We start from the raw sequence: 27,319 nt of genomic DNA, 5'->3' as shown, positions 1-27,319 counted from the left end.
GAGGACTTGACCTTTACTTCTGCAGGAACTCGCGAAACTTGTCAACAAAACAACCGCGTGGTTTCGATCCTTTTCATAAATGGAAAACTTCTAGAACTCGACAACCCTCCAGGTGACATGTGAGAAGACAGAATGAAGTTGATTGGCTTAATAAGACGATCAACCAGCATCACGTCGCTTACCCTCTTCACCTTAAGTTTACGTCAGAATATGAAATTTGTTTCAATAGTTTTGCTAAAAGAAATAATTTTACGTTTTAGAGTAACACTGATAAAGTCTTTAGATCTGCGACAATACTTTTAGTAAAATGAACGCTTGTGCACAGGGGCCATCACAATGACTCCTAACCTTGACCATAATACAAAATGTGCACAACTTTGATCAGAGAACTAAAATAGACACAATGAGTCTGCGGGTTAGAAATGAAGAACTTCAATAATCCTAGCCTTTCTACTACTCAGTGCAATATATGATGGAAGATTAATTCATAAACTGCGGAAGTGTTGACAGGTGTGGAGACATGTGGCAAAGGTAATTATCTATTAGCCACATGTTTAAAGCTAATTTAACACTTGACTGGTGAAATGTTTATCGATTTTGAGATAGATGCAGTGAAAGCAAACTGTCAAGACAAGGATGCTAGACTTATTTTAATCAAAGAAATGAAATTTTAACCTGCTATAAAAGAAACACTGTTTGTAGGGAATTTGTACACCAGTCTTCGGAGCTTCAAAACAACATCTGTGATTTACCTAGAACAAGTAAGACAAAATAAAAGTAAGTTTTGTTTGAAATTTTGTATTTAATATAATAGTACTGGCAGGTTTTACCCTTCAGATTAGTCTACATTATATTTCTTTAATTATTATTATTATTATTTAATTATTACTCAGCGGGAAAGTTCCCAGTAAAGACATGTCAGGGCTAAAACTGGATGCCTGCTTAGTCGTCTGGAATGAGCTCACGAATAACGTCCCGATAATCCCGGGCTCCAACTCTGCCCACTGCCATTCCTCGTAATACTTCGCGAGGAACATTTGAAACATGTTAAACAAACTAACATATGCAATTTATTAGTGAAAGTCTAATCCTACAAAATAGTTATTAGTCAAAATAATTCAGTAGATCTTTACAACTATAAAAAATGATAGTGATATGGGTGCTTAGTCGTATGGTATGACCGCTGGACTGTTGTCTCGATAGATTTGGGTTCGAACTCTGCCAGAAACCATCCCCAGAAGTCATGCGGGTGCTCTGGGCTACGATTCTATTCTGAAGGAATTTCTGAAAAATGTAAAACACAAACAAATTATTTTTGTTTTTAATTATATTATTCATTACAATACCTCTATTCAATTCAGAACTCCATGAAACCTAAAGGTTGGAAGATGGAGGGTGGAATCTGGACACGGATCTCAAAAATGGCTCTAAAGATTGTCCTATAAATTCAACAGTTGATGAATATCGCTGAGAAAAGAATTAATAGCTCGCTAGCCACACGAGGAAAACTCAAGTTTGACCGTTATAATTGTTGAAAATAAAAACAAAGATTTCAATTCAATTAGAGAACGGGAAAAGTGTGCGCATCGTGTCTTCTAAGTCTCGATCTAAAGGGCCAGTCATTGGATAATTATAAAGTTTAATAGATCTATACATTCGCTTAACCAGAAGTCTTTTTAGGGGGAAGTGGCCCGGGGGGGGGGGGGGAAGGATTGAGTAAAAAAATGTTTAGTTTTTTTTTTAAAATCTAAAATTCATTCACAGTTATTAAGAGAAAAACAATCGCTCTATAACTTGAATAAAGGAGTTACTGACTTTTAACAAAAAAAGTATTATTGATGTTTCTGTTATTATAAATGATTTTAGGGATGTAAACTTAGAGATGTACCATAAATAATATAGATCTGCCATCTCGAATCCCTAAGCTTGTTGCCTTTAAATGTTCCGAAAAAATTATCTTGCAAAAAAAACGTAGATCTATATCTGTATTAAACAGGAAAGTATTTTTTTTTCTGGCTAATATTCCGAAATTGTTATTTCCTTTTTTTTGTGTGTAAAATTTCTATTGTTAAACTACTTTATTTTGTTTCTTTTATTCTTTCAGATGTTGAACGTCGCCAGCCTTGTCGTCATGAGTCTCGCTCTTGGATCAGTCTTGTGCTTTACAAGAAATCCCAGAGAGGCTGAAACTGAAGAAAACTTTGCCAGGCGTCTTTCCATGAATCTGCCCCAACAAGCTGTGCGAACAGCGACTGGTATTGTTGGTAGTCTTCCAATCGTAGGAGGTATAGCAAGGAACTCTGTCGGCGGTACGGTTGCAAATCTTCCAGTTGATAATCTCCCGAGTATTCCGATCAGTGCACTCCAAAGTCTATTCAGTGGAATACCTATTGCCGGTGGACTCGGAGGTACTTTGCTAGGCACTGTTCAAGGTTTCACTGATGGTAGTGGAGCCTTTTCTAACAGCTTGGGATATTGAGGAGGGAAACAAATAAATGAAAGTATTTCAACATACAAACCGTATAGCGACGCAATTGACTTGATGAACAAAATATAATAAAAAAAAAGTGAAATATATTCCAAGTTTTTTCGTGTTAAATTTTCTTTTCATATTTAATCTTTTTTTTTAGCGACCTCTGAAAGGGTAATAGCCGCTATTAGGTTTTTGTGTACTGTCTGTGGATCTGTCTCTGTCCTTCCTACCTGCTTAGATCGAAAACACTAGAAAAAAAATAAACAAGCAAAATAAAAAAAAAAGGTTTAAAAAACAAAGCTTAAATAATAAGTGTATTTGTATCAATTAGTATGGATCAGCAATGTAATTAAATGTGTAAAAGATGTAGATAAACAGTAAGAAAGACAGACAGACAAAATAAGTTTATTTAAGCTTTATAAAAACTACGAGAATATCCCAATCAGTGCAGTCCAAGGGCTACTCGGTGGAATACTTGTTTCCTGCAGGTAATGTGCTGGCCACTGTTTAAGGTTTGACTGATACTGGTGGTGCAGGTGTAACATATTGGTATAAGGTTGATCACTTGATTTGTGATTAACTGAATTGACTTTTTAGTTGTCTAGTTTGTTAGTTATTCTGATAAATAGATTTTCTGAATTAAAGAAGAGAGATGTAACATATTGGTATTATATGTACATTTGCACACTAGCGCGTCAGTGCAACACCGCTTGTGTTTACGTAATAATAGGTTCCTAATATGTCTTCCCCATAGACTTATATATATACTTTATTTAAACTGGACATGGAGATTTTTTAACACAAAAAAATGTAAATTTTTTGTAGAAAGTTGCATCAAGGCGTTGTTCTGTAAAGTAGTTAAAAGAAGTAAATTTTGTATTTTTTTCAACCCTAACCTATGTAACATATAATTTATTTTTAGATCTAGATCTAGTAATTGAACATAAAAAATAAGAGTACTCTAGTCTCATAATTATTATATAATCTATATATAATAATACATAATCTAGAAAGATCTAGGCAATCAATCTATTTAAATGCACATAAGATGATTTAAATCAACCTCCGTTATTTCCATCTAAAATTTTTGAAACATTATCTCAATGGAAACAAACAGGAAATGGCTTGGTTTCATATATTTGCGTGAATATCCGAGAAATAATTTTGCATTATTTCTAAACTTTGAAAACTAAAGATCATTACTTTTCTAAGACAGAAAAGATTGATTGTATAGATCTGTGAATCGATCAATCGCGGATAAGAATTTATTTCCGGTTTCCAGTCTAGATATAAGTCTATGGTCTTTCCTTTTAAACACTAGTTTGTTATTTGTGTAACACAAATATTCTACAGTAGGTCTATGTCCTATCAGTGGACTCATCGGCGGCCTACTGTGACAGCAGGACATGTTGAAGAGTACTTCAAGTAAATAGATCAAATTAAGATAATAGTATAGCGACGCTATTGATTTGAAGAACTAAATATAATAAAAGATGAAATATATTCTAAGTTGGCTTTTTTTTTGTTATTACAAAGCCTATATCAACTCACTCTGTCTGTCTGTCTGGTAAAATATTTGTACCCATTATTTCTCCGGCACGCAATCTCGGATCAAGCTGAAATTTTTTTCACAAGTATTTCTTGTACCTGACAAAACAAGAATCAATATAAAAAAAAAGTAACCAACTAGTTAATTAACTATTTTCTTTGGTATTTCGAACAAGGGAATGAATACATACTTGACTGAAGTGGTGGTATAAGCTGAATTAGTCCCCTTTTTACTTTGCAAGTCGCCGCTTTAAGGCTTGAAGCTAACAAGAGATAACAAGAAAACCTTTTTTCATGAGTGATTCGCTGGTAGAGTGGTTAATGTATTGGCTTGAGAAGGCTGAGGAGGATTTAGTCCTCGAATTCAGGTCGTACACTTTTTTAAAATATATAAATACATTTAAAAAGCGATCACCAAGATACCCCCTTTTTTCTTCACTTACCACTTTCAAAAGTTCCATAGCGTATTGAGAAAGCTAAAAGATAAACAAAAACAATTGATACAAATAAAGATTTGACCTCGAGCTCCTCAGTTAATCAGCGATACGATTTATGGCACTGAGACACAGGGGCGGAATGGGTTGTCAAAATCGGCTCGGGCATTCCTTTACAATAAGTTGTATATTATAATGATATAAGATATAAGGTAAGATAAGAAAAGATAGATCAACTGTCTTCGCTTTCCCCTAACCAATGTCAGGTATCCATTACAGCAAGGTGGATCCCGAAATAAAAAAACCACACTCACCATTCACACTCACCATTCACACCACCATTCACACTCACCATTCACACTCCCCACCGTTCACACTCACGAAAGCCAAGCACTTTACCACTCAGCCTCTTGTCTACATATGTCGTCTATTTCATCAAAAATAGATTAGATTCAATTAGCATGACACTGTCAAAGATTTTTTGGATACGACGCTCCAACGTCACTTTTATAAGATAATATTATAGAATCTTAATTGAATACGTATCAAAATGACATACTTGAGGCCCTTTAGTTCTCCGTTGTCTGTTTTGTTGCATGCCTGCTTCCGATATATCACTGATGGCCCAGTGTGTTCCTAATTCAAAACCATCCCCTAGACACCAAACAAGCCACACATACAAGCTCTACACGAGGGCCATCACAAGTCTGTCTCTAAGATATTACCGATCTACGTTTTCAATGTACCGTCGACGAGTCACTATGGAAATCCTCGACTAGTCTCAACTTCTACGCATCCCACTATTGAGTCATTACAGTCATATATATATATATATAATAGTCGTTCTGTAGTGTAAAAAAATAAAAATAAATCAAAGAATAAAAAAAAATAATAAAATAAGCGAAACGACAGTTCGTACAAATGCTCCTTCTTCTCTAATGCCATTAGAGACTGGAATGGGTTGCATGATCAGCCAGGAAAACTAACGACTTAGCATAGTTTAAATCACTGATCACTGCGTAATTATCTTCTTTTTTTAAAATTAACGCCTGTAATATATATATTTATATATATATATATATATATATATATATATATATATATATATATATATATATATATATATATATATATATATAATATATATACATGGGCGTAGCCAGGGGGGGGGGGTTTGGGGTTCAAACCCCCCCCGAAATGAAATCCCCCCCAAGAGGGGGGGGGACCGGAATTTAGTGAATGATTTTTTGCTTTGATTTTGTTTATTTTAGGTGAGATTTTAATACTAAACCATCAATTGCCCCAGCACAACCAATGGGGTTTTGAGTTTAAAACCCCTTACCAGGGGGTTTTGAGTTTAAAAACCCCTACCAGGGGGGTTCGAGTTAAAAAAAAACCCTAACAGGGGTTTTAAGTTTAAAACCCCCTACTAGGGGTTTTGAGTTTTAAACCCCCTACTTGGGGTTTTTGCAGTTAACCCCCCCCCTCTTCTATAAAACAAAACAAAAATGCAAACGAAAATCCCCTAATTCCAAGAGCACAGTAAAAGAAGATTTTGATTTTAAAACCCCCTCCAAAATTTACGATAAACCCCCTCTTCAATATAAAAAAAAGTTAATTACGCACTCAAAATGTTATGAGCGTAGCTAAATGGATTTTGACTCAGATTTGAGTTTAAACTCCACTTCAGCGGGGTTTGAAGGTAAAAAATACCTCTTTAATAATAAAAACAAAGCAAATTATACACTCAAAATGTTTTGAGTGTAGTCAAAGGGGTTTTGAGTTGAAACTCCCCTCCAGTGGAGTTTGAAGCTAAAAAGTACCTCTTCAATATAAATAAAAGCAAATTACTCACACTAAAATCTATGAACGCAGCCAAAGGGGTTTTGAGTTTAAACCCCCCGCCAGGGGGGTTTGAGGCTAAAAAATACATCTTCAGTGTAAGAAAAAAAGCAAATTACGCACTCAAAATGCTATGAGCGTTGCCAAAAGGGGTTTTGAGTTTAAACCCCCATTCAGAGTGGTTTAATGCTAAAAATACCTCTTCAATATAAAAAAAAAAGCAAATTACACACTAAAATTATTTGAGCGTAGCCAATCCATTCGGGGGTTTTGAGTTTAAACCCCTCTTCTACAGATGGCGTTTGTTTAAAGTTTAAAACCCCTCCAGATGGTTTTGAGTTTAAGATCCCCCTACAGAGCATTTTGAGGTGGAAAACCCCCAACAGATGATTTTGACGATAAAACTTCTCTTTTCCATATAAAATCTAAAGCAAACTACAGTCACTTAATTCCAAGAGCGTATTCAAGAGTGGTTACACATTTTTAACAGTGGCAGGGCTCCCTTAATAAACTGCAGTGAATAGTCATCTGCCGAAATTGAAAAACACTAAATATGGCTCAACAAAGATGGCTAAGACAGATTTTAGGAGTCAGTTATAGAGATCGGGTTTAAATCAAGGAAATTCTATGCCGAACTGGGAGTCGACCCTTTAGTAAGATTGTGAGAGAGCGACGCATGAGGTTTGCGGGACATGTTCTCCGACAAAATGAATTACGCATAAGAAGAGTTGCAATGATATCCTAGTACAACTTGACGCCTCTCATTCATTGAGGTCCTCATGGCAGGTGGGAAGAGGCTTCAGACATTACCAGTGACAGATTTTATGGAAACAGCATGACGTCAAATGCGCCAAAAGGCGCGGGAGGGTCTAAGTCAGTAAGAATAGCACATTAGGTTTTTGAAATAAAACTTTTCAACAGCAGGAAAATGGACTGTAGATACCTCAGAATATGCATTTTGTTAGCTTTGAATACCAGAAATAGTGCTTGGCGGCGGGGCTTCGCCCCGCGGTGGGGGAGCTCCTAGCGCTCCTCCAGACCCCCTTGCTAGTATTGGCGGGGAATCTACAATTTTTCCACTAACTCATGGCAGAACCTATTCTAGGGCACAATAAACGTCTTCCGAAAGAATGAAGGGTCAGAATGCAATAAAGATTACGTACACATAAATACATATAAAAAAAAATTCGCGGGGGGGGGGGGGGGGGGAGGGGGGAGAAAAAATCCCCCCCCCCCCAAACCCCCCCCCCCCGAAAAAAAATCCTGGCTACGCCCATGTATATATATAATAACATAGCGAACTTTGTAGAAATGTCTAATCTGAGTCTGTATATCTTGTACTGTTCAGCCAATATAGGTTCCGTGTTTCTGCACGCGTCAAATTACTAGCGCGTTTTTGATTACAGACGTGTAGACAATAATACAACTCCACAAATAGAGTGAACAACCAACAGGCGTATGAAGTATAACTGTTTAATTTACAAACTGGAGCAGTCTAGTCTCAGTCACTATCACGTACGATGTTACCTCTATAAAAGCCTAGCCTCAACTGTCCGTTAAATCTCGCTAAGGTACAGCCTCGCTCTGGATTTATGTCGTCAAATTTATGCGTTCACTATCAGTCACCTAAAGTGCGTCTCTACACCTTACAGGTTTCACTTTTTTATTTGTCCCACAGACTTTCTTTTAGCCAGGAAAATCCTATGCTCGTAACCTGCATTTGGAAATACGCACAATTCCAATACGAAATTTGAAACTGTAGTGGTTAAAAAGAACTTCCCAATTAGTCTCCCGGAGACGAAACTCTAATTTGTCTCATTAAAAATATTTCTATCTGACACATGCTTAACAATTAGTTTTTTTTTTTGGACGGTCTATTTAGCACATTAAGCTTGTTCATGGTGCAATTCACTTCAATAATGCATTGAGTAAAATGTGTAGGCTTAGGCAACGCACGTATAAGAATACGTTTCCTTGTCACACACAATGTATACGCCATTGATCAATTACCTCATCTTGTGCCAGAACAAATAGTCAGGATGTCAGTATTTTAGAACCGCTATATTCTATCTATCTCCAAAAACCAGGGCAATATTTGATGGAAGATAAATTCATAGGCTATGGTAGTGTGGACAGACGCGGAGACATGTGGCGAGGGTAATTAGCTGCTACACACGTTAGGAGCTAATTTAACACTAGACTGGTGAAATGTCTATTCATTTATAAAGATAGATGCATTTAATGAAAAACTGTCAAGACAATTATACTGGAATTCATTAAAGTAAAGACATTTCAACCTGGTATAAAATGAGCTGAGCTTGTATGTGATATATGCAACAATCCTTGGAGCTTTCAAAACATACTTACATAACTACGCCACGCCAAAAGACATAAAGTATATTTTTTACATTACATTTATATATATATATATAGTACTTTTATCATTGAGTTTTCTAACTTTTTTTCTGCCATTATTGCAATTTTTGTATTCTTTACTGTGATTCTATTGTTTTTTTGAGGATGTGCCAAAGATGTAAAATAAGGTATTGTCTATTCGTTTTCTTTATATATCTACATTCTTACATTCCTCCATTTATTTATATACCATATATTTTTTTCTTTCATTTGTTTTCTACTCTCATTCTTTCTTATAATATTTTTCTTTCTTTTTAGCCTTCCTTTTTTGTCTATCTGTCTTTCTTTCTTATGTTTCTGTTCTTAATATTTATTCTTTCTTTCCATTTTAAACGCATTCTCTCTTTTTTTATTCTATTCAGATTGTTTTCTTTTTTTACATTTTTAAAATACCTCTATTCATGTCACTCCTTCATGGAGGGTGGGCGGACGCTTATCTCAATAAATGGCTCTAACGATTTTCCTAGAAATTTATCAGTAGATGTATATTGCTGAGAAAAGAATGACTAGCTCGTTGGTTACATGGGGAAAACTCTAGTTACACCGTTATAATTTTTCTAAGTAAAAATAAATACAAATCAATTTGGCTAGAGACTAAATCTAGGTCTAGATCCTACATCGGTTCGGAAAGGACTATTGCGTTCTTGAAAGGACTCTCACGTTCGGGAATTTCCAAATGTAAGGCCTTATTGATTCAAGAGTTTTGCGCATTGCCTTATAAGGCGCGGTGGCTGAGCGGTAAAGCGCTTGGCTTCCGAAACGGGATCCTGGGTTTAAATTCTGGTGAAGACTGGGATTTTAAATGTAGGGATCTTTGGGCTTCTCTGAGTCCACCCAGCTCTAATGAGCTGACATTAATTGGAGAAAAGTAAAGGCGGTTGGTCGTTGTGCTTGCCACATGACACCATTGTTAACCGTAGGCCACAGAATGAGATGACCTTTCCATCATCTGCCCTATAGACCACAAGGTCTCAAAGCGGAACTTTTCTTTTACTTCTAAGTCTAGATGTAAAAGCTTATCGTTGTAACATCAACAGGTGTACTACTAGATCAATACATTCGCTTAATTTCGGGATGTCGAACTATGATAAGGGTAAGGGGCGGGGTAATTTTTTTTTTTAAATCTCACATTCATTAATTTTTAAGAGAAAAACAATCGCTCAATAAATTGCATAAGGGAGGCATTGTCTTTTTCTTTTTTTTTAAAGCATTTTAACTCCCTCTCTCCTAACTGACGATACCAACGTTGATTCCACCAGAATGTGGTAAATAATTATGGACAGAAAGAGTTAAATATTTTTCTTGATTATTCTTCCTTTTTTTATGTCTGTTTATGTTTTTATTATTTAACTCTTTTTCTCCTAACTGACGATACCAACGTTGACTTTCCCAGAATGTGGTAAATAATTACGGAGAGAAAGAGTTAAAATGACTCGTTCTTTCCATGCTTCCAGTTTCCATTCCTTCTATCGTAGAAAATTTCTTTAGTGTTATCGTCTGTATCTCCAGTGGGGGCATGAGCGTTTATGAATGTCATGTAGAAGAATTTCCTTGTTACACGTAGTAGGCAGAGTCTATCAGTTAGTAGTTTAACTCCAGTGACATTGTCTACCATTTCCTTTTTAACAGCGAATCCTGTGCCTAAGTTGTTGGTGCTGCCACCTATATAAAGTATTGTATCTTTGTTAGTTCTGAGAATGTCAGTGTCTTTCCAGCTCATTTCATGTAAGGCTACGAGGGGTGTTTTATATTTGGTGAGCACTTCAGTGAGTAGGGCTAGCGCACGTGCCCTAGAAACGATTAGCGATTTTCCATGTCGCAAAACAAAAATCATGTCCATTTCCAAGCAAAGGTCGTTTTCCGTTGTAATCAGTCCGGTTTTTTAAAGTGTTACAGCTTTCATAACAATATTCTTATATGACTTTTATTTTTATTTCCCGTATCTGGAGGGCATTCCCCTACCCATCATCTGGGGAAGCACTCGTGGGAGATAAAAAAAAAAACAACTCCACACGATGGCATGATCATAAAAATTCTATCTTATAAGATAGAGACGTTACTTCAAAAACAAAGATGATTGTTTCGTTTTTATCTTATCTCTTAAGACATGTCCACTACGTCCTCTACATCTTGGCCTTTGAAGATACCGCCTTGCGCGGTACGTGACGTTTTGGCGACGCCGTTTTGGCGACGGGACGTTTTGGCGCGAGCCGTTTTGGCGACGGGACGTTTTGGCGCGAGATATCATTTGACGATAATTTAATAAGCACGTAGCATTTATAACAATGTTTATTTCACTCTACCATAATATTGTATGTATAGTATGAATTCTTACACCGTTCAGCGAATTGTTTTTATTAGCAAGTGTTTGGTATGTATAGTTGGAGATACCATACAGTCATTAAGCAAACCTATGTTAATGTAAACAAATAATTGCATCAATTTTTAGTCTATCATCGTTTCATTTTGTTTTTTAATTTTAAAGTAATATCTTAAAAAACTTTTTTGAAATAAAAGTGTGCCTCTTAATAAACACACATACACAAGCCAAAATGTTTATTAAAGAAAATGATGTCAAACACAAACACACATTTACATTTAGTAAGTGAAAAAATATGTCTTAACAGAAACAATCATGCAAAACAGATATGAATAATTCTTTTAAAAGAAATAATACAATAAACGTACAATAAACGTACATAATGTATTTCGCGCCAAAACGTCCCATCGCCAAAACAGCCTTCGCGCCAAAACGTCGGCGCCAAAACGTCCTGCTTCGCACCTTGCGGTCCCTCGGACCCTCTTAAATAGTCAAAACTTGCCCACGACGGACACCTAAGCCAAAAAGCTTCACAAATGCATTGGTATATATGTGACAAATGTAAAAAAAAATATACTACTGATGGAGTGTTTATTCAGATTATAACTTTTGTTTCAATTAAAAATATTTGTGGATGAGATGTTATGAGTGTATTTATTTCCGGCTCAATGTTTGCAAGTAGGAAACGCAACTTTCAACGAGCACACATTTCTAGTCAGTTTCTTTGACTTTGTGATGAGGCTCATGACGACAATGAATCCACGTTGTACTCAATAAGAAGACGGGAAAGCGGCCAACAACTTCCATAATGCTGACTATTAAAACAGAATTTGTGGTACCCTTGTTCATACATTGGTAAAAGTTCCTCGTTTGTGGATATTTCAATAAGCTGCTCCTGTATTAGTTTGGATTCATCTTTGTTTGAGCTCTGAGTTTGGTCACGTGTTAAAAGGCTCAATACCTTATAGGGAGTGTCCACGGGAAGAATGTCTTCAAATCTTTGGTTTAGTTCATCATAGAATAATGCGTCATAGAAATATTATTATTAAAATTAACTGATAGGATAAACTGGCTTTTAGCGAAGAAGTTACTTTAATTGTATGAAGTTTTCAGCTTTCTGCGGAACCCTGTGTTTGTCTTGCGGACCCTGGAGGTCCCCGAACGACAGTTTGAGAACCGCTGCCCTGCGTCAGTGTTTTATTCACGCTATGTTCCGCGGAACCCGACTGCTCCACAAGGCCTGAATTGGTCTTCCACGAACTACTGGAGTTAGCTAGTAAGCTACCAAGTGAACTAATATGTCAAAAATAAGCAAAGTGTTCCGCTAAATACTCAGGATGTGTGAATAGTTCCGTTTGGCAAAAATGTTTTGTGAAACACTGCCCTACATCATGTTGAAGTAATGTAACTAAATACTGAGCCAGCTTTACAATGTGTCTACTTATGTCCATATTTTATCAGATTTCTCAACAAGAATGTAAATGGAGGGGGAAGGGGGGACACTATATACACTCTAATAACATGTCAAACTTATAAAACAAAGAGATTAGCATATTAGATAAAATAAGTTCAAAGCCTTAACTTTAAGACTGGGAAAAAAAATTTAATTGTGGGATGCAATGACTTAGGATGAAATAACTAGATTAACACATAAATACGCGTAGATCGTAATTTTCTTAATTTTTTTTTAAAGTGGCACCATACATTTAAAGTCTGTAATTTATGATATAATAAAACACCCAAATCTAAGACTTACTTAGACTCAGATCCTCCTTAGCCGTTTGGCGCATTGGGCAACAAGCTGTCTCCATAAAGATCTGAAACCTCTTCACACCAAGTGTCTACTGCCCTAATATCCTCCAAATCAAGAGCTCTATTAAACTAGAAGTACACACCGGCTACAATCTGTTAACATGCTTTATATTGTTTATTATGGCCGGAATACTCTCTTTATTTCTATTATCAAATTTTTATAAACGGACACACTTTAACGATCAAGATAACATAACTTTTTTTGCCGTGAATTAGTGTGTAACAATTTTACGGTCCGCTCTCTCTAGCATTCTCTCTCTCTCTCTTTTCTTCTCTGTCTCTCTCTTTCGTTCTCTGGAAACCCCATTTTGGTTTTTTAACCCCCGCTTCGTAATTTTTTCCGACATAGACTTTTGACTTGATTTGGAAAAAAAACGCGCTTCATATTGCGCCGACACATACATGCACTCATATTTTGGGCCCGTTAATTAAAGTAGCAGTATCCATTATCCGTTCTCCCCCGGGCCAAAAAACAAAAGTTAGTCCTTTGTACAGTCTAGGTCTTTTCTTCCGCTTCTCAGTTAAATCTCTATTTCAACCTTGACCATATTCCTTGCTCTCTCTCTTTATCTCTATCTCAAAAAAAAAAAAGAAAGAAAAAGACTATTGGGATTGGTTTTGTCTAAAAGAAAGTGGAAATGACGCAAGGCATATTAAAAATAAGTAGACTTAGGGAAAAAGAAAAAAAATGCTTTAAAAGTACGAAATTCGTTTTTTTTTAAAAAATGCCTTAGATGTGGACTGCGGCCTTTTGTGAAAATACCGAAAATAAAATAAACATGCTTGATAGAAAGCTGGCGGTTTTTCAAGAATAGCGGGCCTCAGATTGCGAGTCTGTCATAAAACCATTTTTAGTGAGCGTCTAGGGAGTAAAAGGATCCTGTGTACAAAATTTCATGCAGATCTGTACAACGGTTTAAGAGATCTCTTGATGAATGAGTGGTATTTTACAAATATAAAGTAGATAATTTCAGTTGCTCAGGTCTGGGTTAATGAAAGTCTATTTGTTGTTCGCTTTCCTTTCTAATGTTATCTTTTTGAAATAATATTTTTATTTCAACATTTGTCACCAGATGTTGAACGTGGTCAGCCTTGTCGTCATGAGTCTCGCTCTTGGATCAGTCTTGTGCTTTACAAGGAATCGCAGAGCAGCTGAAACCGAGGAAGACTTTGCCAGGCATACTATTTCCCCAAGTCAGGCTCAGATTCCCTGGAACACAGATTTAGATATTTTTTACTCTCACACTCCAAGTGTAGACGAGGCACTAAAGAATGCTTTGATCACGGAAACGAATGCGGATGGAAGTGTTCCTCTTGTTGGAGATTTGCTAGAGAGTACTTCAAATAGCCCTCTCAATGTTTTCCAAAGTCTTGTCGGTGGTTTACCTTTCGTCAGTGGTGCTCCGAGTGATGTGCTGGGCGATGTTTAGGTTCCGTCTGATTCCAAAGGTGCAGGGCAACGTCTTGCCAAAGGGCATTTCATGGCACAAAATACATGTAAAGGATAAGAAATGAAAGCACTTCAACACAGATTCAAGAGGAAAATGTTTAGGATTCAACAAATATATTTGTAGACCATAAGTAATAAACTAATATATAATATCACCTAGGTAGTCTGTTCATATCTCTCTCTTCATTTTTCATTATTAATGAATTTGATTGCTTTAAAAAACAACAACAAAAAAGTAAATGAGATTTCAAACTCTGAGGGGGTCCCCAATGGATCTGCTTATGTTTAATGATATTTCTGGATATTCTAGCTAGAAAATTAATTGTAATATAATTAATAAGAGAAAACCATTTGGCGTTTATCATATGTATTTTATCTCTTTAATACAGAAAGAGCAACCTGCTATCGATAATGATATTTCTGGAACTTTTGTAAAGAAAATTAAATGTAATAAGTCAGAGTGGCTTCAAATAATACTTTGATTATGACTATTTTAACAATTAAAAAGTAACAGAATAATCTGTTATCTATATTAAGACTTTTGGACATTATGGAGAGTAAATATGTAACATAATTCAGTTTGAGCAATTTAAACATTCATGTATCGTTAATTTCTTACTTTAAATATGGAACAACCTAAAAGGGAGAATGATTTTTTTTCTCGCCTTTTCACTTTTTGGCAAGAAAATTATTTGAAATGGATATGAATATTATTTTGTAGGGTTGGGGGGTGGGCAGGAAAATCAAATGTAATATAAGTCTGAAAAGCTGTACACTGAAGAGTTTTCCAGAGGATCTTCTTTGGAGAAATACACCTTCGTTGATGTCTATGTAAGTATAACGCTGTAGGTTGGTGTCACGAGTCGAGTCTGTGACCTATTTCGACCAGTTTCTAGAAGCGAGGTCAAATCAGTGCAAGTGTCCAGCGTAAACAAGTTAATTTTAGGTATCCAATCAAAGAAAGAGGTTAAGGGGAAAAAAATAGCACACGTCAGCTTCTAGAAGGTCAAAGTTACTAAAATAATTAGGGGAGAAGTTTCCATGATTCTGGAATGTACGATTAAGAAAGGTATAAATTAAGGGAAAGTCAGTTAGACGGGGTCTTTGCTTAGTTATCGTTTAAGTCCTCTCTTAGCAAAGGTTTGGTTAAGTTTTGTGATATTAGCGGGTCCATTTAATTAAAGTTTTATTAGTTGAAGTAATATTATCTGAAGTTATATTACTTGAAGTTGAAGTTATACTAAGTGAAGTTTCATGTATCTTTAAGTTTTATTTATGAAGTATCAAGTTAAGTTGTTATTAAAATGAGAAGTTAATTTGATGTGAAAGTTGAAGAAGTATTATTAAAGAAGTTTTGAAGAAAATACAGAAAGATGTTTCTTCACTTCATTGAGTTATCAAGTTTAATAATATAATCCCCGGCAAGTGTGATCGTCACAGTTGGAAACAAATATGCCAAACAGAGTAGTTGCGAGCACACCTCCCTGCTTGTGTGATGTTGCTTATTCAGGCTGTCTTGAAGTCAACCAATTACTCTGCAATCGTTTGGGTGTAATTGTTCGGGTGTATTACGTGTAGTTGACCAACAAGTCAGACAAAATAAAACAACACCTGTTTTAACTAGTGAAGAGATGTAGTCGACTCTGATGAACAATTGTACATGGATTTATTCTGATAAAAGGCCACAGTAGAAGTCTCTGTCACTAAACACGTCGTTACCCTGGAATGTTCTATCGCTAACTGATTTTCCGGTCTCTAACCCAACATATCCCAAACGTCACTAGTCCCGTTCAATATACGTCTTCTATGGTGCGTCGCTAAATAACTAACCTATATAAATAAGGTGTCTAACAGATTCCTCCCCCCCTTGAAAAAAAATATGTCAATATTTTTCCACTACTGTCAAGTCTTACAAGGGCATTTTCAATTTAAGGGGAAGACCACAAACATAAAATCTTGACATCTTCATCTTGACATCTTCATCTTGACTTCTTCATCTTGACCTTTTCATCTTGACTTGACAGTTCTTCATATTCAATGTCAATGTTCATAACATTCCAAAATCATCTTCATTAGTACACAGTTCATCATAACATTCCAGAATCATCTTCATTAGTACACAGTTCATTATGGAGGAAAATGTGGCATCTTATGGGCACGTCATACACTCACAAATGTTCTTCACTGGTAGTAATCTGATAAAATACAACATTTCAAAAAACAATTATAGACTTTATTTACACATTCAATAAATTTTTTCTTACCACCCTTTTATACGCTTTTGTCCATTTTTCTTTTATACTCACCCTTTTCCATAGAACTAACTTTCGTCAATGATATATGAAATGATTCACAAAAAAAAAATATCCATACTTACTTTTAAATGCTTAACATCAAATTTACTTATCTCCCTTTTCCATAACATATAAATGGTGTCAATATATTAATATATATTACATGATCAATATAATCATAGTTTATTTACAAACTTATTTCATTTCAATGTCATTCTAGACAATAGATCAGCTACAATATTCACAGATCCACTAATAGCTTTCACTTCAAATTTATATTCCTGTAGTGCTAAGAACCATCTATAAACACGACTGTTTTTCATGCTCTTTTGTTGTATATACTGAATAGGTTTATGATCAGTTAATAATATGAATTTCCTTCCTATTAGATAGCTCTCTAGCTTAGTAATTACCCATATTACAGCTAAGGCTTCTCTTTCAATGACACTATATTTTTTCTCTGCCTCTGACAATTTTCTGCTTACATATAATATAGGATGTAAGTTATCATAGTTCTGCATTAAACAACCACCAATAGCATTACCAGATGCATCAGTTGTGACATAAAATATTTTGTCTTTATCAGGTAGCCTTAATATTAGTTCATGACTAAAAACATCTTTAATTCTGTCAATAGCTTTCACACATTCCTCATTACAAACTACTTTTTGAGGTTTTCCTTTTTTAAGTAAGTCATTTAATGGATTCACTATTTCTGCTAAGTTCTTTATAAACTTTCTGTAATAATTTACTATTCCTAATATGCTTTTAATTTGTCTTTTTGTTGTAGGTATTTCAATATTAAGTACTTTCTTTATGTTATCTTCAATAGGGCTAATCATGTTGTTATTTACTTTATGTCCTAAGAAGATTATTTCCTCCAATCCTATTTCTACTTTTTCTGCTTGAATTGTAAGTCCACTTTCTTTTATTATTTTAAACACTTCTTTTACATCTATCAAATGTTCCTCCCAACTATTATTAAAAATACATATGTCATCCAAATAGCAAATAACATTTTCTTTGTTTCCAATTATCATGTTCATCATTCTATTAAATGTGGCTGGTGCATTTACTAATCCAAAACTCATATAATTCCATTGAAAAATACCATATGGTGTTACAAATGCTGTGTAAGGTTTTGCATTTTCTGTTAAAGGTATTTGCCAATAACCTTTAGTTAAATCTAATTTAGTAAAAAATTTTGCTCCATTTAATTTATGTAAAATATCCTCTATATTTGGCATTGGATATGGGTCAAATTCTGTGATGTTGTTAAGTTTCCTATAATCAATACATAACCTTATATCTCCATTCTTCTTTTTGGCTATCACAATTGGTGAAGCATAAGGAGATGTTGATGGCTCAATTATACCTGATTCTAGTAAATTGTCTATTTCTTTCTTTACTTTGTATTGTAAATGTAGCGGTATTCTATATGGCTTAAGCTTGATAGGTTTTGGGTCTGTTACTTTAATGTCATGTTTAATAATATTAGTTTTTCCTGGTATGCTGGAAAAAATTTCTTTGTATTCCTGTATTATTTTAGTTATATCTTTTGACTTTTCCTTAGTTAAATTATTAAGATTAATCTTTTGCCAAGTTTGATTCTCTTTTGTTTCAATTACAGGTATTTCCTTAATATCATTTTCATTATGATTTTCATTTGTTATTATCATCAAGCATTCTTCTCTTTCTGAAAATTTATTTTCTATTTCCTACTGAATGTTTTGTATCAACTCATCTTCTCTATCATGATACAGTTTCAAATTATTTATGTGATATGTTTTAATTTTCCCATTTATTTCAATTTGATAATTCACATCACTAATTTGTTTTATCACTTTAAATGGACCTTTCCATTGTTTACCAATTTTATTTTTCAGGTCATTTATCAATATTAATACATTGTTTCCTACTTCTAGTGTTTTCAATTGTCTTTTCTTATTTAGATTCTCATGAGCACTTTGTTTGTATTTCTTATTGTTGTTATATGCTTGAGTCCATATTTCTTTCAATTCTGTTGTGATTGTTGTTTCACTGTCATTATTTAATTTATTCTCATTGTCTATTAGATTTTCTTTAAAAACATCTAATTCATCTCTAGGTTTTCTTCCATGTATTATTTCATATGGTGAAAATTGTGTTGCTTCATGGATGTTGTTTCTATGAGCAAATAGTACATAGTTAATGTAATGATCCCACTTGTTCTGATTATTCTGAATTATCTTTGTTAGTGATCTTTTTAATGAACCACCATATCGTTCACATAAACCGTTACTCTCCGGGTGGTAAACCGAAGAGTATATATGTTGTATATTGTATTGTTTAGTCCATTTCTTAAATTGTTCTGACTTAAACTGAGATCCCTGATCACTCAATATAATTTTAGGTATACCATGTCTTGTAATTACTTTTTGAGTTATGGCATTAATTATATTCTCTGCACTTGTATTTGATAATGGGATTGCCTCTGGGTATCTACTAAACATGTCTATTACTGTTAGAATGTATTTGTTATTATTTTCAGTTTGAATTAAAGGTCCTATTAAATCAATAGATACTTTCTGAAATGGTTCTGTAGGTTCATCCATTTCTTGAATAGGTGCTTTATTCACTAAGCTTTTGTTAGATCTCTTTTGACATATGTCACATGAGTTTATGTATTTGTTGATTGTTGCTTTCATTTTGGGCCAAAATACTTGTTTTGACAAATTCCTATAACATTTCTTTACTCCCCTATGTGCTGCTAAATTATTATCATGTGTCATGATTAAAACATCTTTCCAATATTTCTGTGGTAAGACAAGTTGTTTTATTTTCTTGTTATCATTACTTGTTTGTCTAAATAATATTTTATTCTCTATACAAAATTTCTCCATTGGATTATTATTGTTTTTATCTGATATTCTTGAATAAATTTTCCCAATAATATTGTCATTCATTTGTTCTAATGCAAATGTGGGTATTGTTTCTTTTTCACTTTGAGATATTTGTGTTTCAAGACTATTTTGTGTTTCATTTTCTATCTCTCTTTCCTTAACATCTGTATTTTCTATTTGTATTACATTACTGGTTTCTTTTTCTTCATCATTACTTATTACATTTATTGTATTTTCCTGTTTCTCATCTTGTTTATCCATTGATCTTGTTATTATCATACTTGTTATATTTTGTGTTTCTATGTTTTCATGATTTTGTCTTATGTTTTTGTATTTGTTTTGCCAGTCTTCTAATTCTTTTCTTGAACATTCTTTAACTCCTTTTATGTTTCCTACTAACATATCATATCTCATTTCTGGTATTGCAATGCCATCACAATAACCAGTGAAAAATGGAGTTTCAATGTATACCCTTATAGCTTTAAATTCCCTTACGGTGCCATCTGCTAGTTCTACTTTCCTAGTAAACCCTTTATACCAATGAGGTTTGACAAATTTAGTTTTTACTGCCAAGGTGTTACAACCTGAATCTCTGATTAATTCCATCGGAATTCTATCTACAAACCCTGGGTACACTGCAAAATTGTTCCTATTTCCTTCCATGAAATATACCCTATCTGTACCTTTATTTTTGTATTCCCTACTGTAACTCCTATTTCTATAATTTCCCCTGTCATTCCTATCTCTACTCCTATATCTACTGTTATTTTGTTCATTGTATCTATTTCTACTTCCAGACCTACTATTCCCTCTTCTACAGTTAGCTGCTATATGACCTTTTCCTTGACATTTAAAACATGTTATTTCACTATATTTTCTATTTCCACTATTTGATCTGTTTCTATTTCTACTTCTATCAACATTTTCTTTGGTGTATCCTATTAAATCTACTTTGCTCTTATCCCTATCGGAAAATGGTTTATTTGGATAGGCATTTTTGTATACTCTCATTATTTCTGTTATTTCATCTATAGTTTTTGGATTTCTTTCTCTAATAAAAGATTGTAATTGAGGATCACATTTATTTACAAAGTTGTCCACTAGAATAAAATTTTTTAATCCCTCATAAGAGTTATTCACTTTTTCTAATTTTACCCACTTATTGAAAAAATCCTTTTCCATATTAATGGTTGTTTGGGGTTCTATTCCTAATGATGGTATATTGTCAAAGTATTTCTTTCCAAAAGTTGTAGCATTATGACCATAGGCATTCAATAATTCTTTTTTTAAAACCTGATAGCTATCATCAATATGATGGTCATGATTTTGGCATATTGTTAGAGCTTGACCATGAACAAAGTCTATCAGTATTTCAGACCATTCTTCTTCAGGCATATTAAATGTAGACATTTTTGTCTCATATCTTTTCAGGAAATCACCAATGTCATCCTTCTGTTCATCAAAACTTTGTATTTTTCTCTTTAGCCATGTCTGCGAATTAGGGTTGTCTCTTTGAGTGGTATAATTATTTGAGTTATTTGTGTTATTGCCTTGTTCAGTTTGGGCTCTGGCTTGTGCTGCGTCCAATCTCATCTTCTCCATTTTAGCTTCATGTTCTCTCTGCCTTTCTTGGTCCTCTTTTTGCTTCTCATATTCTTCCTTTCTGATCCTATCTTGTCTCTCTATCTCTTGTCTTTGACGTTCCGTTTCTTCCTTCACAACTTGCTGTACATAAGCTGCTAAGTCCTTTCCTTTTAACTCCATGGCCTTTCCATCCTGCATAGCTGTTTCCTTAACCTCCTTAAGGTCCACATATGATGATGTAGCCATTGTGTTTTATATTTTATATATATTTTTACTTAGCCTATATTGGTTATGGCTATACTTTAAATTTATTTTATATTTAGGTTTTTACAAACTTTTATACAAGTTTTAAATGTTATGTCTTTATCTAGATCTATAGATTTAGTAAATGAGTAAGTCTAGTCTGAGTTATATTCAGATCTGTATATTCGATCTAGTATCACCCAAATTTAAATCTAGTACATTATAGTATGTATAATAATACCATTTAGATCTAGTTATCAAGAGCACTATGACTTTTAGATCCAGTATGAATAACTATGATCAATTTTAAAACCTGGTATGACTGAAGTGTCTAGAGTAAATTCAAAGACTGTCTAGAGTCTAGATCTAGAGTAGATTATGGTTCTATTCAACCATATGAAACAAATATATGTATACAATGTCAAATATATCTTCAACAAGATATATATATCTAGAATGTACTACCTTCATTCATCTTTTACTTAATAATATTTCAAATTAGAGTCTAGATAATCAAATGTACCAAAGAGATGTACAATTTGTAGATCTAAATTTAGCCAGACGACAGTGTTTGACTACATAGCCAGTTTCGGCATTATTCTCATGGCAAAATCATATTTGATTTTAACCGCTCAAACTAAAATTATTTTAGTCTGATTCACAGTAAAAGAATCCTACCCGCACTTTCTATCATTAAGTGAAAAAAAAATACAGATCTAATTAAATTAATAAAAATAAATAATTTAAAATAATATAAACAAATGAATAATTAAATGAGGCTATCGCTATGGGTTGGGATATGACAATATGGCACACAATGATAACGTCACGAAGTAACTAGGCAACAACGGATATGACGTTTACACAAACAAAACAAATTACAACCCTAAACGTATAATATAGTTTTTCATCTAAATTATGTCTTTACCCCGAACGGGTTTAAGGCTTCAGCACCACCTGATTTTACTCAGGCTAACATACCAAATTTAGACAAAATCTATTTCTAAGGGCAATCTAAACATATACTAATAAGAAAAATGGCACTTAGCTTTTGATAAGAAAGATCCCTTTGTTCGGACTCCCGAATATGCTAGATCACAACAAATTCCACTGCCTCTCTTCCAGTTCTGACTCTGTTCTCCGGTGCTACCAGTATCCCACGTAATGCCACAGATGTCCTGATATGCCACAGCAAAATGTTCCAGTTTCTTTGACGACTGTTGATGACCGTATGTGTAGTTCCGACGACTTTGTGTACACAGTTACTGACGAATAGGTTAACGGTTCTTCTGGCGACGACTTGACTTGTGTAGACGACTACTGACAAATAACAGTCTCTTGACGGCAACTTGATCTGGACGACTGACGAATAACGAATTTCTTGACGATGACTTGATCTGGGCTGACGAATAACGACTTTCTTGACGATGACTCGATCTGGGCTGACGAATAACGGTTCTCTAAAATAGTTCACTGCTTCTGCTGCTACTCTGGTAGTACGACGAAGTTTGCTGTTGTACTCTGCTTCACTAGAACAAAATGTCCAATGTAGACTGGGTGAGACCAAGGTCACCTCCGACGACGTTCCGTTAGACGATTAACGGTTTTCAACGAAATTAAGTGGATGTAGCTGTTTCCACAACTTCAATATCAGCACGTCTAGATATCGTCTAGACCAACGAATACTACATAGATCAATGTTCAGTACTGATAAATATTACTTCACTAACCTTCCAAAGGTTAAACACAGTGACCGTTATAAAAGTGGTAAGCAACCGGTTCAATGAGCAAACTGCTCCACAAGAATCTCTCCAAGGGTAAGACGACAGAGCGATTTAGTTAGCTACCAAACTTGTAGTACTCATAATACTTCTGACAGCGGGCAAACTGTCCTTCTCGAAACTGACGAGGTAAAACTTGATACTCAATGTGGCTCCTATGACGAAGAAAAAATATGTCCAACAGGTTCACTAGTGATCTCTCACCCGTTATGAATGAACGGTTTCTCTGGTTGTAGGTCGATTCAGCATATGAAGATCAGGCTTTGATACTATACTGGTTAAGTAGACCAGACGTTACGATGATTACTGTCCTGACGAAGGTCACCCTGAGTTAACGGCTCGTTGAACGTACGATCAAGAACATGTAGATCTAGAACAAAGTCACTCTGCGATGATTCTGTGTTCAGCCGTACTCCGATAAAACTTTATAACTTCAAGTGCACGACCCTCACCTGAGTAAACGTTCTGCTTCGAGGTCCGGTTCGATGTTCAGCTTCATCAGGGGTCCGGCTTCGAGGTTCGGGGTCGCCACTGTGATGTTGCTTATTCAGGCTGTCTTGAAGTCAACCAATTACTCTGCAATCGTTTGGGTGTAATTGTTCGGGTGTATTACGTGTAGTTGACCAACAAGTCAGACAAAATAAAACAACACCTGTTTTAACTAGTGAAGAGATGTAGTCGACTCTGATGAACAATTGTACATGGATTTATTCTGATAAAAGGCCACAGTAGAAGTCTCTGTCACTAAACACGTCGTTACCCTGGAATGTTCTATCGCTAACTGATTTTCCGGTCTCTAACCCAACATATCCCAAACGTCACTAGTCCCGTTCAATATACGTCTTCTATGGTGCGTCGCTAAATAACTAACCTATATAAATAAGGTGTCTAACACTTGACGCCGCTGATAACCTCATAAAGTGCATGGCGGACTACATTACATTTCACTGCACATGTTGTTTAGAAATATTCAATGAATTTTAGTAGTTTGAAGAGAACACTTCTGCTGACCTTTTCAAAGACTTTCGTCAGATCAACAAATACGGTTGACTAAAGCGGATATGTGGCATGTAAAACAATATGAGTTACCTCAAAGAGGAATTTTGCCAAGGGATGTAACTAGAAAAAAAATATTTCTAAACTTTATTGCGACAGATGCTTACTGCCCTTGAAGAAACTACGAGAGGAAAGAATTCCACCAATGATGCTTAGATTACTTAGACTTAAGTCCATTCTTTTACTTTCTCTGTCTGCATCGTCTTCTTTTTCTTAGTACTGTTCCCTGGAGGAAGGTCTTTTGCGAGACCCGAAGATCTTGTAATATGACCATAGAGTTTTAGTTTGCGTTTTTTTTTTTTACAATAATTAGCAGGTCATCTTGGCATCCAATCACTGTAGTAACCCTGTCTCTAATCTCTTCGTTTGTGATGCGGTATTTGAATGTGATACCTGGGATCTTTCTGTAGCATCTCAATTCCATTGCTAGGATCCGCATCTCTGGCTCTGCGTATAAATAAATGAGAAAAAACAACTCACAAGTGAACAACAGAATTCTAGAGACAAAAAAATACGTTTGAAGGCCCCATATACCTTTATAGAGGCGCGGTGGCTGAGCGGTAAACCGCTTGGCTCCCGATCCGAGGTACCGGGTTCGAACCTGAAGACTATGATTTTTTTTAATTTCGGGATCTTTATGCGCATCAGTGTCCACCAAGCACTAATGGGTACCTGACGTTATTAGGGAAAAGTAAAGACGTTTGGTTGTTGTGCTGGCTACATGACACCCTCATTAACCATAGGCCACAGAAACAAATGACCCATAGATCGCAAGGTATGAAAAGAAAATTAAAAAAATATACCTTTAGCCTGTGCAAAGTATAATTTTAATTTTCAAATAAATATTTTCTTTTTTTTAAAATCAAGAAATCGTATTTTAAAATATGAATACACATGAGTAGACTTAATTTTAAATAGATTCTTCAAACTAGTCACCCATGAGAAATTAAAAGATGCAGAATCATTTAGCATAACGAGCTGACGTACTTCTGGCAACAAAAATATTTCTTAATGTAATATTACTGTTTAGAGAATAAATAAATCTGCACCCTAAGCTGTCAAATGATAAGTTACTGCCTTAATAATTAAAACTTTGTTCAAATTATAAATATATCTAGATCTGGGCTATATTTAGTCTTAGTGAGACTGTCAAGTGTAGGCCCCTATAGTGAGGATATGCTAAAAGTGCGCGCTATAATAGTAGTATTCTACTCAATGAATTATGTAATAAATGAAAAATAAATTTTATAATGATCCATTGACACTTTTTCTATCGTGATCTTGAATGCAATTTTTTTTTTGTGCCAATGCACGAATCTATGAATGAAGCTTGAGTTATTAATGAAGAGGTCGATGACCTTTTAAAAAAAACTTACCTCCCCTGAAGTTTTTTATTGAAAAGTGGTGTTATTTTTAAAAAACTCTGCATGCATATATAATTTAAAAAATTAGATGGTTCACATTCGGAAAAGAAAAAAAAGTAGCTGTTGCATCAGAACTTTGAATGATCTAAAATATCATGATGTCCGATTTTCATATTCTCTTCTAGTTTCTGAGATCTAAACGGGATGGACGGACAGACAGACGGACAGACAGACCACACAAAACTAATAGCGTCTTTTCCCCTTTCGGGGGCCGCTAATATTGTGCTACTTAAAAGAGGTTTTAGAAAACTGAATTAAAATAACATCTGCTTGTTTCGAAATATTGCGGTACTCTTCAGACGAACTTGACCAGAGATCATTAAATTGTCGATCTTTGTATCTTAATTTCAAATGAGAGTCAGTTCAAAGTTCATAATGAGGTTATTATATTTTGTTGTTTTTGTTTTTTTAACTTCGGTACCGAGAAGATCACTTAACATCATTTTTTTTTTCTTTTACTTCGGACGAATTCATGAGTACGTCTATTAGTTGGTTTTATCAATAGCTCACGAACACCCATTTAAGCCTCACGAAGCCCTACTGAAAGGGTCCCAAGCATTAGGCCTTCGCAAGGTACAGGTAAATCTTTCCTTAGGGAATCCAGCACCCTGGACGAGGCCAAGATTCTATGCCGAAGATTTAATTTGAAACACCATCTGCTGATAGTTTATATAGAAGCCTTAAAGCTAGATATTTCTTAAAGGCAACATTATAAACTGCATGAAAAGAATATTTGCGATGATGACTGTATTACTGATGATCTGCGGCTGGTAAACCCCTAAGGTAAAGGCACATTCCTCATTCCTTTTGCTAGGACGAATTTGTACAAATGCTCCTTCTTCCCTAGTGCTATTAGTGCATGGAATGGGTTGCCTGAGTCAGCCAGAAAAGTCAATGACTTGGTAGATTTTAATTCATTAGTTTACATGCATGACTAGAAGCACGACGCGCAGGACGTAACCAACTTCTTTTTTGAAGCAGCGTCTGTATTTTATAAGATAAAAAAGGGTTTCGAGGAATACACTTTGGGTAAGCATTGCTATAGTACCTTTCATTTGTTAACCGTAAATAAGTTACATCATTTTATCATGTAAATAACTCTTAATACATAAGTCTGTATTATATATATACAAAAGATACTTTTATATATATATTTTGGACTATCCCATAAGGGATTATATTATATAAAACCTAAAGGAACAAAGCTATAATGACATCAAATTAAATCTTTGGCATAAAATCTTAGACGAGTTCAAGGATTCTCGATTCCCTAACGAAAGCCTTATACCTTAAGAAAAAGGTCTAATGCTTGACACCCTTTTTGAAACACCGTCTGCTGATATAGAATCCTGAATGCTAAATTTTTCTTGAAGGCAACAATACGAACTGCAGGAAAAGAATAATTGCAATGATGAATGTATTATTGATGAGTCTCGTGGGGTACATTACAATGAACAGTGTTAATGATCTGAACTATAAAAAAAAAGTTACAAAGACAGTTTGTGTGGAAACAAACTCAAAATCGGCCCCCGAAGTGGTCCACCAAGGCACTTGTGCGAATTATTTCTTGTATATGGAATAAGAAATGTGTCTAGATCGTTGTGTCTTTCTGACGATTTCATTAGGTTTTGTTTTTCTATTTGTAAGTTATGGTTTGGTCTTTTATATTATAACTATGTTATTAATTGCAGCAAGTGAGAAAAGAAGAGAAAGCTTTGAGTGGTGTGGGTTCTAATGAAACGTCTAGAAAATGAAAATATG

At 34.8% G+C, this 27,319-nt stretch overlaps 2 long non-coding RNA genes across 2 annotated transcripts; both read left to right on the top strand.

Annotated features, from left to right (window-relative positions):
• The first annotated feature begins 596 nt into the window (after nt 1-596).
• Nucleotides 597-2,577, top strand: LOC106071022 (uncharacterized). The gene is made up of 2 exons (XR_001218358.2): nt 597-777; nt 2,105-2,577. It is a non-coding gene; the product is annotated as an uncharacterized LOC106071022 (long non-coding RNA).
• Nucleotides 2,578-8,437: 5,860 nt separating this feature from the next.
• Nucleotides 8,438-14,449, top strand: LOC129926784 (uncharacterized). Its single transcript, XR_008778519.1, has 2 exons — nt 8,438-8,692; nt 13,918-14,449. It is a non-coding gene; the product is annotated as an uncharacterized LOC129926784 (long non-coding RNA).
• The last annotated feature ends 12,870 nt before the right edge of the window (nt 14,450-27,319 follow it).

The sequence above is a fragment of the Biomphalaria glabrata genome, chromosome 6 (genome assembly GCF_947242115.1).
Source record: "Biomphalaria glabrata chromosome 6, xgBioGlab47.1, whole genome shotgun sequence".
Classification (NCBI taxonomy): Eukaryota; Metazoa; Mollusca; class Gastropoda; family Planorbidae; genus Biomphalaria; species Biomphalaria glabrata.
The sequence above is the reverse complement of the archived record's forward strand: the minus strand, read 5'-3'. Positions and strand labels throughout refer to the sequence as shown.